The following is a 14,301-nucleotide window of genomic DNA, read 5'->3' as shown; positions in this document are numbered from 1 at the left end:
GATGTAACTGGGAGAACTAGTAAAAGTCTGATATCTAGAGGATCTAGAGTACCTGTGCTCCCCCGGGGGCCATTAAATTTATCTCTGTTATATCAGCGTTAAAAGAGTATTTTCCATCCCCCAAATCCCAATAATTATTTTGATAAGTACAGTATGGTCCCTCTGCCCAGATGTGAACTTAAATATTATCCCCTTGGGTGGCAAAGGAATACACCTGAAGCCACAAAAAAAAAAAAAAAATATTGTGGGGGAGTGTTGTGGACAGAAAAAGAGATGAAGTTAAGGATGAAGAAAGCACTCTGAGGCTCTCTGAGGCTACTTGAGCCTTCTGGGGGAAGTGTTCAGCTTCAGAAACTAATAACCAAGGAAGCTAGAAAGACTAGAGGCCAATAAGGTTTGGTAAAATCCTCCTCCCAACACCAGGCTTTTATAACTTTACAGTTGGATACAAACTTAGATCAATTCTCTTAGACTAAAGGTCTAGGTCTGTTTCTGTGCCTCTTCTCCATGGTGCCTCTCTCTTTCCAAGGCTATTCCTTTCCTTCTTTTTCTGGGACCTTCAGGCATCCCTGACCTGAATCTTTTATCTTTTGCTCCTTCAGATAGTCTTGGACTCGGCACTCCTGGAGCCAATTGTCTTTGATCTCTTAAAGGCAGAATTGATGTACTCTTTCCTTGGGATGTTTCTTGGAACAAATGCACACTCCTAGCAGGGGGGAATCAATCTGGAGATCTTATAAGCATCTCTGTCTTTCCAGTTTCTCATTTCCAAAAATTCAGATGGCAGGCTTTATATATATACATATATATGACTGAATGCTTATGTAATAGAAAGCTACTCCATTGTTCTACAGACCTGTAGGTTGTAATCACTTCCTTGTCTATTTTTTCCCAATCAACAAGCATTTATTTAAGCACCTTCTATTTGTTAGGCTCTGTGCTAAGTATTGATGATAAAAAGAAAAACAACTCCAGCTCTTAAGGATCTGAAAAGCCTAATGGGGGAAGCCAACATACAAATAACAAACAAGATATATACAGGATAAATTGGAGGTCAGACTCAGAAAAAAGGTTCTAAGATTAAATAGGACCACTTTTTGCAGAAGAGATGTTAGTAGAGACTTGAAGGAATCCAGGGAAGCTAGGAGACTGAGATAAGGATGGAGAGAATTCCAGCATGGAGGAAAGACCGTGAAAATGTTGACAATTGGGAGGTGGAATGTTTTATTAAAGGACCAGATTTGTATTTTCTCTAATCTCTTGAGTTTCCATAAAAGATTTACTTCTAAGACAATGAAGTATACAAAACCTCAGATTTGTAAAGGCCTTCTGAGAAAGCATCCTGAATACAACATGCCAGAAAGTGTAAGAGGCAAATCTCCACTTGCTAATCTCTCAAGGATAATGTACCTTATGTTTCCTTACATTTAATGTCAAATTCTCTCTTTAAAACTAACACAATATGCTGTCATGTCCATCATCTGCAGCCAAATAAAATGAGTCTAATCCTTCTTTCACCTTGAAAAGGTCATCAGTTCCTAAATAAACTTTTCCTAAACATAAATACTTTGACTTCTTTATATCCTTCTTTCAGCTTTTGGCACCACTTGGAGTCTTCTTCCTGCCCTGATTTCCTTTCTTTAGACATCACCTGACCTCCTAATGTCTTTTAAAATGTACTGCCCAGATATGAAAATACAAAATCATGGAAATCTCAAGGTGTAAGAGTTCTAGGAGTCATTCATTTCATACCATTACCAAAGGGAATCTCTGCTCTAACTCATTGACAAATGGTTACACAGTGGGGATGAGGGGAACTGATCTCAAAGGAAACCCATTTCTTCTACTACACCAATTTATAGCTCTAATTGTTCAGAAGCTTTCCCTCACCAGAAATCAACCTTAAATTTTTCCTCCCTGTAAATTCTACTCTTGCTCTTATTTTTATTGTCCATGGCAAAATGAAACAAGCCTAGCAGTCCTCCAGATACTTGAAGAAATTGGCCATGTCCCCCATGATATTTCTCCTTGTTAGGTTTATTTCCTTCAAGTGATTTTCCTGTAATATAGACTTAAGGCCTTTGCTCTCCTGGAAGCCTCCTTTGGAGATTTTCCAGTTTGTCCTGTAACCCTCTTAACTACATTTTTCTCAAGTAAATGCAATTCAATAGATATATCCTGACTAGGGCATAGTACACAAGGACTAAACATTTGCTTATATCTGGAAGCAACATTTCTCTTAGGGCAACCCAATATTCTCTTAAGTATTTTGGTTTTTATATCACACATATAACAAATAAAATTAATATAGGATATATTTAAAAATATTAGGGCTTTATTAACTGCCAAATAGATCATTAAAAGCCACGTGCCTGATAAGAGCTAATTCAAATGCCTTGCACCATGCTTTCCCACCTGGCTTGCTTCAGCAAGCAAAGAGAGTGTACCAATCAAGTTCTGAGTCTTTATACCTCTATGTAATCACACTTCCTGCCCCCCTGTATTATGCAAGAGGAATCATGGGAAATGTAGTTTTCAAGTCCCCTAAACGTCCACAGGAAGTTTAGACCAGAGACCCCAAGATCAGTTCAAGGACTCCCAAATTTCCAATATCACATTCCCTCCTGAAGAGTGGAGAGAGACTGGTCTCCTCGGATGCTCTTGTAAACATGACTGTTAAATTACAGAAATTTGGGGATAAAAATAAAAGAGGACAAAACCAATGATCCTATGATTGCTAGGTGCATTGACAAAAGCCAATTAGAAACACCAGGATTTTATTCTTCATTTGACAGATAATGGGGGTGAGAGAGCAGAATCCACAATCCTGTTAGACTTTTGGACTTCTGATAAAATTAAAATTTGGGAGTTAAAAGATAGATGGACCCAGTTCAATAAGCTTCAATAGTTATCTCTTTTGCATTGGCCTTACTGGCTCATCATCTTTGAAGGTCTTATGATCTGCATAAAATCCATTTAGGGAAATACTCATCCTTTCTTTCCCCACTAGTGACTATCAAAAAAATTTCCTGTATTGAGAGTCAGGCCTAGAGACAGGAGGTCCTAGGTTCAAATCTGGCCTCAGATACTTCCCAGTTGGGTGACCCTGGCAAGTCACTTGATCCCTCATTGCCCACCCTTACCACTCTTCCACCTATGAGTCAATACACAGAAGGGTTTAAAAAAAATGTCCTGTTGGAACACTGGAAAAAAGAGCATAGTCATTGAAAATTTTGATGTATAGAATCAAGCCTTTTTGAATTTGAATCACAACTCTCACACTTCCTCCTTGTATAACTTGGTACCAAGTCATTGCTCAAGATCCCTGGGACTCACTTTACTATTTTTTAAAATGAAGGTAAAAGGAATGGTTGGGATAGATGGGATCCCTAGCTCTTATAAGGTCAGTTTCAATCATGCCTAATGCCTTGATCTGGTCACACTCTCACTCCCTAATTAATCAGGCCATTTTAATGATTATCTTTGAAAGGAAATGCTTTGGGAATAGATTTCTCTTACAAAACACCCTGGGGGCAGCCTCTTCCAGAGATTCATTTAATTGTCTGGATCAGTGAAATAAATTAAGTACACAATTCATAGCAGTAAATAACCATTGTACAGTGATTGATAAACCTAAAAATCCACTCTTTTGGGGTAAGAATTCAATATCTGACATTAATTGCTAGGAAAATTGAAAAGCAGTTTAGCAGAAACTAGGCATAGACAAACATCTTACACTGTATTCCAAAATAAGATCAAAATGGATAAATGATTTAAATATAAAGAATGAAATACAGAAATAAGGGGAGTATAGAAAAATGTAGGATCTATAGATAGATCCTGTAGGATCTATAGATAAGAGAAAATTTTATGACTAAAAGAGATAAAGGGGATCATGAGAAGTAAAATACATAATGTTTATTACATGAAATTAAAAAGCTTTTGTACAAACAAAATTAGTAAAGGAAAATTAGAAATAAAAACAAGAAACTAAGGAAATGTTTACAGCAAATTTCTCTGATAAAGACTTCAACTCTTAAACATATACTGAACTGAGCTAAACATATATAATATATATATAGTAACAATACCCCAGTTGTTTAATGATCAAAGGATATGAACCTGTTTTTCACAAAAAGGAATCAAAGCTTTCAATAGTTCCCTTAAAAAAATGCTCTAAATCACTACTGATTAGAGAAATGCACATTGAAATAATTCTAAGGTATTACCTTACACCTATCATATTGGCTAATAAGACAAAAAAAGAAAATGACAAATGCTGAAGTGGATGTGGAAAAATTGGAACACTAATGCACTGTTGATTGTGTTGTGAACTAATACAACTATTCTGGAGAACAATTTGAAACAACTCTCAAAAAGCTATAGAACTTTGCATATCTTTTTTGATCCAGCAATACCTTTAATAGGTCTTTATCTGAAAGAGATCAGAGAAGGGGAAAGGACACTTATTTGTAAAAAAAAAATATTCATGGCAGTTCTTTTTTATGGTGGCAAAGAATTGGAAATTGGGGGATGCTCATCAACTAGGGAATGGCTGAACAAATTGTGGTATATAGTTGTGATGGAATACCATTGTACTATAAGAAATGATACTGAGGATTTTGTTTTGTTTTGTTTTGGAAACTTTCTGCTAGCATAGCTGCTTCTGCCAAGGAGAAGAAAGGGAAAGAAAAAAAAAAGTAGAGTCAGAGGAATCTGATGATAACATGGCTTTGGTGTTTGACTAAATATATTTTGTAACACTGAATAAAAATCTTGACTCAAAAAAATATCCAAACTCAACCCTGGAAAGATTTGTAAGAACCCAAGCAAAGTGAAATGAGCAACACTGGGGAAACATTGCATGCAATAACAATAATATTGTAAGGATGATCAAATTGAAAGACAAGTTACTTGAATCAAGACAATGATCCAAGACAATTCCAAAGGACCCGTTATGAAAAATGTTATCTACCTCCAGTCAGAGAACTGATTAACTCTGAATGCAGATTGGAAATATTCTTTTTTTAAAACATTCTTTTTCTTGTTTTGGGGGGGGGGGTGTCTGTGCTTTCTTTTGTAATATGACTAACATGAAAATATTTTGCATGACTTCACATATATAATTAATATCAAATTGTCTTCTTAAGGAAGAGTTGTGGCAAGAGGGAAGAATTTGAAACTCAAATTTAAAATCTGAATATTAAAAATCTGTACATATAATTGGGAATATTTAATGAATTTTTAAAATTCACCTTTAAAAAGTTGAATTTCTCTTTTTATCATATTGGTCATTTTATCAAAACCCACCATGCTTAGTTTGAACCCAGTTCCTTCCTGTCTTTAAGACATCATTTCCCATGTAAGGTAAGGCCCCAGACATTGAGTACGGCCATCCTAAAGTTTATGAGAATTGCAGTAGGGTTTGGGAGATTAGCTCAGATGATAAGAGTGTTCATGTAGCATGTAGGAATGATGACCTCATCTCCAGATTTTTCTTCTCTGGAATTCCTAACCTGAATATCACTCTCCAATTAAATCAAGAGTTGATGGAATACAGGTTTCCCCTTTCCTGCTCCCACATCATTCCAGTCACATTGACCACAAAGAGAATCCAATTAATACAGAAGCTGATAGACTAGATAGAAATTAAAGCAGCATCATTGACAGGCATTGGGAAGATCCCTGAGATACTCATCAATCCAGATTCTGGGTTCTCATGTCACTGACATCTTTTGATAACCCTGCCATCCTGCCTAAAATTTGAAGAAGACGCTCTCCTCTATCACAGTGATTCCCAAAGTGGGCGCCACCACCCCCTGGTGGGTGCTGCAGCAATCCAGGGGAGGCGGTGATGGCCACAGGTGCAGTTGGGGGCGGTGAATAATGGTAAGGGGGCAGTGATAGTATGTGACAGGGGGCACTAAGTAATATTTTTTCTGGAAAAGGGGTGGTAGGCCAAAAAAGTTTGGGAACCACTGCTCTAGCATGAATATGGAAAGTTTCATGACAGGATATCATGTTTTTCAGTTTGGGTTTAATAGGAATGTTATAGCCAAATTCAACTACCAGACCCAAGAAAAAGATACTATAAGCTTCTAAGAAGAAACTAGTCAGATATCATGAAACCACAGTTAGGATAACACAGGATCTGGCTGTAACCACACAGAAGGACTGGAAGGCATGGAATATGATATTCCAGAAAGCAAGAGAATTGGGTCTACAGCCAAGAATCAACTATCCAGTAAAATTGACTATATTCTTGCAGGGGAAAACATGGTCATTTAATAAAATGGAAGACTTCCAAGCACTCATAAGAAAAGACCTGACTTAAACAGGAAATTTGATGCCCCCAAAACCCAAAATGTTTTTAAAAGGGACCCAATAAGTTAAAATGATTTGTATTCCTATAAGATGATATTAGTAACTCTTAAAAATTGTTATCATCAGGGTAGCTAGAAGACATATACTTAGAGGGTACAGTGACAAACTGTATAGGATGAAATGTCAAATATATATATATATATATATATATATATATATATATATATATATATAAAAACCAGGGGTAAAAAAAGAGGATAAAACTGGAAAACAAGGGTATGCCCTTCTATTGGGGAATGGCTGAACAAACTGTGGTATCTGTTGGTGATGGAATACTATTGTACTAAAAAGGAATGAAGAACTGGAGGAATTCCACATGAACTGGAATGACCTCCAGGAACTGATGCAGAGTGAAAGGAGCAGAACCAGGAGAACATTGTACACAGAGACTGATACACTCTGGTAAAATCGAATGTAATGGACTTCTGTACTAGCAGCAATGCAATGATCCAGGACAATTCTGAGGGATTTATGGAAAAGAACACTGCCCACATTCAGAGGAAGAACTACAGGAGAGGAAACACAGAAGAAAAGCAACTGCTTGAACACATGGGTCAAGGTGGACATGATTGGAGATGTAGACTTGAAACTACCACACCAATGTAACTATCAATAATTTGGAAATAAGTCTTGATCGATGACACATGCTAAAACCAGGGGAAATGCGCATCAGTTATGGGGGGGGAGGAGCTGGGGGTGGTGGTGAAGGGGAAAGTAAGAACATGAATCATGTAACCATGATAACTTTTCTAAAAACTAAAAATTATTAAAAAAAAAAAAGAAAGAAACTAAAAAAAGAGGACAATACTAAGAGAAATTGGAAGAGAAATAAAATGAGGTGATTTTATATTTCATAAAGAAGCACAAGAAGACCGATACAATGGAAGGATGAAAGAGGTTGGAGACAGTTTCCAAGAAAAATTTAATCAGAGTGGGAAGGGTCAGAAAGGGTCAAATGGAAGGAAAACCTCCAACTCCAAATTCAGTCATCATCATCATCAACAACAACAATGTCATTGACAACTTCAACAACATCATCATCATCATCATCATCATCAAAGTCATCAACATCTAACTATCTATCTTTTCCCAGTCCTAATCTAATACCATACTATGCAGAGTACTGAATGAGACCCAAAAGACCTAAACTCTAGGCTTGAATGCCCCTATGTGTCCTTGGGGAGTAAAAAGAAAGCTTTCTTTTTCCTGGAATCACTTTCCTCATTTATGTATGAATGAAGCTCACCTGGTTTCTGCATTAAGTTAATCAATTAAATCAAAAAATAAACTGGGTGTAAACAAGAAAAAAAATATTTTTATTGTGATGATAGTCCCTCTAAACCTTCATACGACTCTTCCCTGTGCCCTCCATTCTCATTTTCCCATCTTCATTTGCTGAATTTCTACTAGCCCAATAGAAGTATCTCTGCCCCAAGAAGTCTTGCCTGATGATCCCTGGCAGTGGCTTCCCCCTTAAAACTTTGCTTTGAACTTTCCTTTGTAGAGCCAGGGATTTTACTATGGAATATTGTATGCTGACTTTATCCATGCTGGTATTATTGCTCTGGCAGGTGGGAAGCAGCTCCATGAGGCTGTAGAAGTCATTTTACCTAAACAAAAAATATGAAAAAGACATGCTTCCTTCAGCCCTGTCTCAGGGTTCTGTTTAATACACAGGGTAGATGTGCTGTTCAATGTTTGGAGTACAGCCCCAGTTTATCTTTCATGGATTTTCTAAGGGACCCTGGTAAGGGTCAGAGACACCTGGGCCTTCATTATCCCTGGGGACTCGGGCGAATTTAGGGCCCATTTCTCAAAAGATTGCCCCATTCTCTTTCGAGTAATTTATGAATCCTATATCCTTTGTAAGAGGTGAAGGCACAGATGGTATTACCATTTACAGCACAGAGAATGAAACCCATCTGGGCTACTCCAAACCTTTGTTCTGGGCAATACCTGTAATTCAGTAAACTGTAAGTTTCATACTTTCCATTTGGGTCTGCCATCTAGTGGAAAATTTGAAAAATAAATCCTCCTTAGAATAAATGTTCACTCCCTGACTTCAGCTAATGGTTAGCCCTTTCTCATCCCCTCCTGTTATGGTTAGGCTTTATCTCTTGTCTTCACCTTAGTATGATTATCTACTCTTGGAGCACAGTCCGCTGCTTACAGACTTAGAAGTTTTCATGGATCCTTGACCTCATCAATGTGGGTGGTATCTCCATCACTGAAAATGAAAAACTCATCCTTAGTCTGTTCTTCTTGCCCAAACTCTGCCACCAACACTCCCACAGAGCATGTCACCAACATTTTGGAAGCCTTCCTTTTGTTCTGTAGGTATTTAAAGGGGTACCAGGGAGGAATTTTGGCTTGTCTCCATGGTTCCTCCATTATGATCCGCCATGAGTTCACTTTTTCTTATTCACCTTTTTCTAACTGACATGAGTGGATCTAGTTAGAGGAGATGCTAAGTCATCTTCTTAGGACTTAAAAAAAAAACCCCAATAACAGAGCATTAGTCCAGGGACATATACAGCTGTTTTCCAAAAGAGATACTTTTGTAATATTTGAAATGTTGTTATTGTTAAGAAGGCTAGATTAATGTTAGATTTAGGGAATATGAATCTTCAATGGTTACCTCAGTTTAGGAAGGAAAAGAATGAAGGTTTCATTCATATCTTTTTCTTTCTTTCTTTTTTTTTTTAAGGCAATGGGGGTCAAGTGACTTGCCCAGAGTCACACAGCTGGGAAGTGTCTGAGGCCAGATTTAAACCTAGGTAACCTCCCATCTCTAGGCCTAGCTGAACTACCCAGCTGCCCCTCATTCATACCTTTTTAAAAATCAGTTATTTCCTGAAGTATCATCTCCCCCATAGCCTTTCCTTTTTAACAAAGAAAGGTTGAGGAACATCAATCTTTCTTGTTTGTTAGGCACTTTAAAACAAAACAAACAAAAAAATTGTTAGGAAGACAGTTGATTTATTCCAGTGCTAGGATTCAATCACCCTATACTTGACACCTAGCAATTAGCTTTCACAGCTTGAACAGTACTTAGCTTATACTTTATCAAAACACCATCAGTACATTAGCTTAGTATTCCAGAGACATAGTATTTCAAAGATACTCAGAATGGAGACTGGAGGAGTTGAATTGTTTCTGTGATATACATGAATCTCCTTGAAATCTTTGGTAATCTGAAGATTTTCTTATTCCTGGCATTCAAACTCCATTCTAACTCAGAATTCTAAAGCCTGGTTCAATCTATATATTCCCAAAGTGCACTTCTAGCCTTTTCTTGAAAATCTTCAACTTGATAAAAGATCCCTAGTTCCCTTAGAAACCCATTCCAATTTTTAAAAAACTTCCTATTTTTTTAAAGTTTCAATATCTTTGTTTTTAAATTACCTTCACTTTGAAATAGATTGCTGTCTGCCAATCTTGATGAATCAGTCAGGAGACAGTAAGATTTAATCTTCTACAATTGAATGGGAAACCATCTGTTAAAATTTCCAACACATCATTTTTTCCTTTTTTTTCTTCAAAAGTCTGTATGTCTTCCTACTGCTACTAACTGTAAAAGCTGATGTTGGCTGCTTATTTGAGGGAGAAAAGTTTAAGAGGAAAAGAGATCATTCCTTGCCTCAAAAACCTTGCCCCCCCCCAAAAAAAAAAACAAACCTCCAAATACTAACATTCAGGACTTTCTACAACCAACATTAAGCCTATTTTTCCAGCACCTTCTTTCAAATACTGGCTACATTGAGTCACACTCTATTCTGCATAGCCCTAAACAGACTTTGTAATTTCCCTTGCTCACACGGTGCCCCATGCTCCCTCTATTGAAGTTTCCTTCTTCACTCCTCCAGGAAGTCTTTTTGACATCACAGAAAATAGCAAGGTCTGTGTTTTGCCTTTCTTTGTATCCCCAAAGCTCAGTACAGAACGTGGCACATACTAAACACTAGCTGACTACTCACTTGAAGTCCCCTCTAGGCCCAAGCCCCCCCCCCCTCAGAGAACTATTATTTTGCCTGTTAGCTCAGGGAATTGGTGGGGCACAAAAGCAAAAAAAAAAAAAAAAAAAAAAAAGAAAAAAAAAAAGGCCCCGCTGGGATTCGAACCCAGGATCTCCTGTTTACTAGACAGGCGCTTTAACCAACTAAGCCACGGAGCCGAGACTTTACCTTACTCTCCCTTCAAGCAAGAAAGAAAAAAAAGAAAGGAAAAACAAAAGGGGCGGGAGCAAGAGGGAAGGGAAGAAACTACCACCGCTTCTTGATTCCTCACCAACAGGGCACACTCGTGCCCCGCACAAACACGTCACGCGCACCTTTCTTCTTCCAACATCCGATCATCAACCGCCCTTTCCTCCACTGCTCCTCTCCTCCGTTCCTCGCCACACCACGGCACTCTCTGGTCCTAGGCGCCAGCCCCCACCGCAACCCCGGTCCCGCAATTCTAAGGCATTCCGGGGCAGCGCTCAGCCAGCCTCTACTGGACCGCCAATTTCAATACACTTCTCACCTCGCGCGGAACCTACTTCTACCTACTTCTTCCCGACAGACCCTCCCTCCGCTACTCTGCCAGGACGTAATGAATGGGCGGTCGAAAGACGAAAACTGGCAACTCGCCCACTCCCTGCCTTCCAATTCCCTTTGACGGAACGGAAAAGGAGCCTTCCTAGGGGCCACCAGATCCATTCCGAAAGCTGCGTTCCGTCGCTGCTGCTTGACACAGTGCCCTTCTGGGATCGCTGTCCTTGCAAAGGATTTTAGACAGCATGGACTAGATGGAGTTTTCTGAAGAGCTCGCAAGTAACCCGTGGCCATCCGAAGGTCTAGTTTCCTCTACCTTCTGAGCCCGTTGGCTACCCTCGGTCCCGCCAGCACGATCTGTCGCCAATTCCCGGAGGACGCCCCGCCTCGAGATTCTCCCCTTCTCTCCTCCCCACCCTCCCCGGAATCCGAGTTGGGGAGAGGGAGCAAAAGGGATAGGACGCACTGCCCCACGGTCAGCCAGCCGCCCCCTCCGATCCACCTCTAGAGCCTACAGTTCAGGCTACTCTAGTCGGAGGGCGACGGGCCCCAAAGCAAAAGACTCGCCTCTGAAAGGATCCCGCAGCCCCCTTGGGTTAACTACTTTCAGGGCGAGAAGCTAAACTGTCAGGGTTAGGGAAGGCGGCGCGGGGATTCGAACACCAGAACTCCGCCCCGAGCGCACGAACTAGATAGAGCCTTTGCCGCTCAGCCACCTAACCGAAAGCGGACGATCACCGCTTTGTTTAACGGAAGTCGGAACAAACTCTGGCAGAGGCTAAGGCGGTCCTGCCAGCTCGAGTCCCTTTCGGGCCTACGCTGGGCACTTCATTACCCCCTCCTGGGCCCCGGAGCCTGCCGAGATCGGGAGCGGTAGTGAAGCTGCTAGTGGAGAGGGGACTACCCCTCTCCGGGTCCGCCACTTCCTCCCTCTCTTTCACCCGCCGCCCGACTCCGCAGAAGCGCTCCCGCCCGCTCTCTGGGACCCTGCCCTTTGCCGGGGGGAAGGACCTGCCCTAGAGTTGCACGCTTCGTGCCTATTCGTGAAACTTTGGGAAACGACCCGGCTCAGACCCGGAACGAGAAGTCCCTGTCCGATGGCGAAGGCAAACCCCTGGGCACCCGAGTCTTGGCCAACCCAGATGGGGTTACGGCCGGCCGGCCGCCAAAGAACCAGCCAGCCTATGGCAAGCTGTCTCCTGAGGAAGAGCCCCAGGAAGTGCGGCGCCTGCCCTGGTCGTCCCCGCTTCCGACCGCCCTCGGGTTCTTTTCGCCTTCCTGCCTCGGGTCTTGCTTCAGGTCCGAGTCTGGCTCCCGCTCGGCCACGCCAACGCTCCTGAGTTTTCGGTTGATAGCAAGCCAGCGACCGGGACACTAGTCGTGTGTCTGACCACTTAGAGGCCTGTTAGGATTAGTCTGTGACAGTAGTTTATAGGTCGGGGGATTAGCTCAGATGGTAGAGCGCTCGCTTAGCATGCGAGAGGTAGCGGGATCGATGCCCGCATCCTCCACTTTTGATGCGACCCTCCTAGCGCCACCCCCACCCTCCCGACCTCTCCTCCCAGGCCCACCACCACCACTCACTCAGCAGTGTACTCGGCCCTACTCGCACCATTACCGGGGAGCGACCAGAAGCTGACTCTGCCTGCGAGGAGGTTGCTCCTCGAAACCACTGGGACATGTGGGGAATGCCATCTCCAAGGCTGCCTTCCATACCCCAGGGGCGACAGGCCCTTTCTTGGCTGCGTTTCGAAGCTGCATTCGGATCCACCAAGTCGGCCAAACTTCGTAAATCCTCTGGCAAAACGGGGATTACAGAAATTAACAGTTGAGCCATTCTGAGGCTCTATCTCGCACTCCTCTGGCTGGCCAAGAGGACCCACTTCCTTCCTCCCCTAAAAAGAAAAGCGACAGATGTTAGTTTGGTTAGGGAAAATCTCTTTAAAGATCTCTCTGGAGGTAGATATGTGAATTGCTTCACCCACTCTGGAAAACAATTTGGAACTGCCCTCCCAAAAGTACTGAATTGTCCCCTACAAGCCCACAATACTACATATAGTAGTCTAAATAAATAATTAAAAAAACATTTATTCCAATTTTTTCAAACCAAATAAAAAAAGCATTTCCATGTACAAAGAAAAAGATTGTACATAAACGGAATCACTAATCTCTCATATGTTCAGTTTACTTTTCCTACCTACTTAATAAATCCTATCCACGAGTGTCTCAACCCCTACCCATCCTCTCTGCACCACAGAAGGTAGTGTCTGAGAGACCAGCAAGTTCCTACAAATTAAGTCATACATTTTCACCTTTCACTTCACTCTGGAAGTAGCATTCACAATTTACCTTTCTAATATTCGTTTTGTAGCTGCATATAATGTTCTCTCGGTTCTACTCTTTTTACTGTTCATATCCCATGTGGTTCTTTCCAAGTTTTTTTGTTTTGTTTTTGTTTTAATTTGCCTGCTCATCTCTTTCTATGGCAAAGTAGTATTCCATCACAATCATATATCACAATTTATCCGATCTCCAACTGACAGACATCCTCTCAATTTCCAGTTCTTTGTCGTCTTAAAGAGAACTGCTACAAATATTTGGGAACATTTGGGTTATTTTCAGGTTTCAGGGGGGAAACCCTGATCCAAGGATATACAGTTTTCCAACCGGATGTAATTCCAAATTGCTCAACAAAGTGGTTGGATCAGTTCACAGTTCCACCAACAGTGTATTTAATGTCACCACTTCCCCCCCCCACCCCATCTCCAACATTTATCATTTTTCCCTTTTGTCATTTTAGCCAGTCTGACTGGTTTGAGATAGCTCACATTTGTTTTGGTTTGTATTTCTCTATCAGTAGTGACTTGGAACACTTTTTCATATACTTTTTTATGGTCTTGATTTCTTTATCCAAAGAGTGTCTGTTCATATCTTTTGCCCATTTATCAATCGGGATAGCTTTTATTGTTATAAATTTTATAAAACTTTCTACATTTTAGACATGAAATCTGAGAGGCTGTCTATAAATTCTCCTGTTTTCTGCTTTCCTTGGCAACATTTGTTTTATTTGTGTCAAATCTTTTCAATTTAATATATTCAAAATTATCCATTTCACATTTAGCAATACTTTCCATTTGTTGACTCAAATTCTTCCATAAATTATCCAAAAATCAAACAGGTAATGTGCTCCCTGTTCTTCCAATTTTATATTTAAAATTCTAAATGCTGGTATCTGATGTAAATAATTCAATTATGCCAGAATTGGGAGGGTTTTAAAATGTCCAATTTCTTGTCATATACACCAATCTTCTATACATATTGTATAATTAATGTTGGACACCCAAAATTTAAGATATCAGAGTCAGGACCTACAATGGTCTTG

General features: G+C 40.5%; 2 non-coding genes across 2 annotated transcripts; one reads left to right on the top strand and one right to left on the bottom strand.

The window, feature by feature from the left end:
- Window positions 1-10,484: 10,484 nt before the first annotated feature.
- TRNAT-AGU lies at window positions 10,485-10,558 on the bottom strand. The gene has a single exon. It is a non-coding gene; the product is annotated as a tRNA-Thr (tRNA).
- A 1,799-nt stretch (window positions 10,559-12,357) lies between these two features.
- Window positions 12,358-12,430, top strand: TRNAA-AGC. The gene has a single exon. It is a non-coding gene; the product is annotated as a tRNA-Ala (tRNA).
- The last annotated feature ends 1,871 nt before the right edge of the window (window positions 12,431-14,301 follow it).

This window comes from Gracilinanus agilis, chromosome 6 (assembly GCF_016433145.1).
Source record: "Gracilinanus agilis isolate LMUSP501 chromosome 6, AgileGrace, whole genome shotgun sequence".
Lineage (NCBI taxonomy): Eukaryota > Metazoa > Chordata > Mammalia > Didelphimorphia > Didelphidae > Gracilinanus > Gracilinanus agilis.
This window is presented reverse-complemented; position numbering and strand designations above follow the sequence as displayed.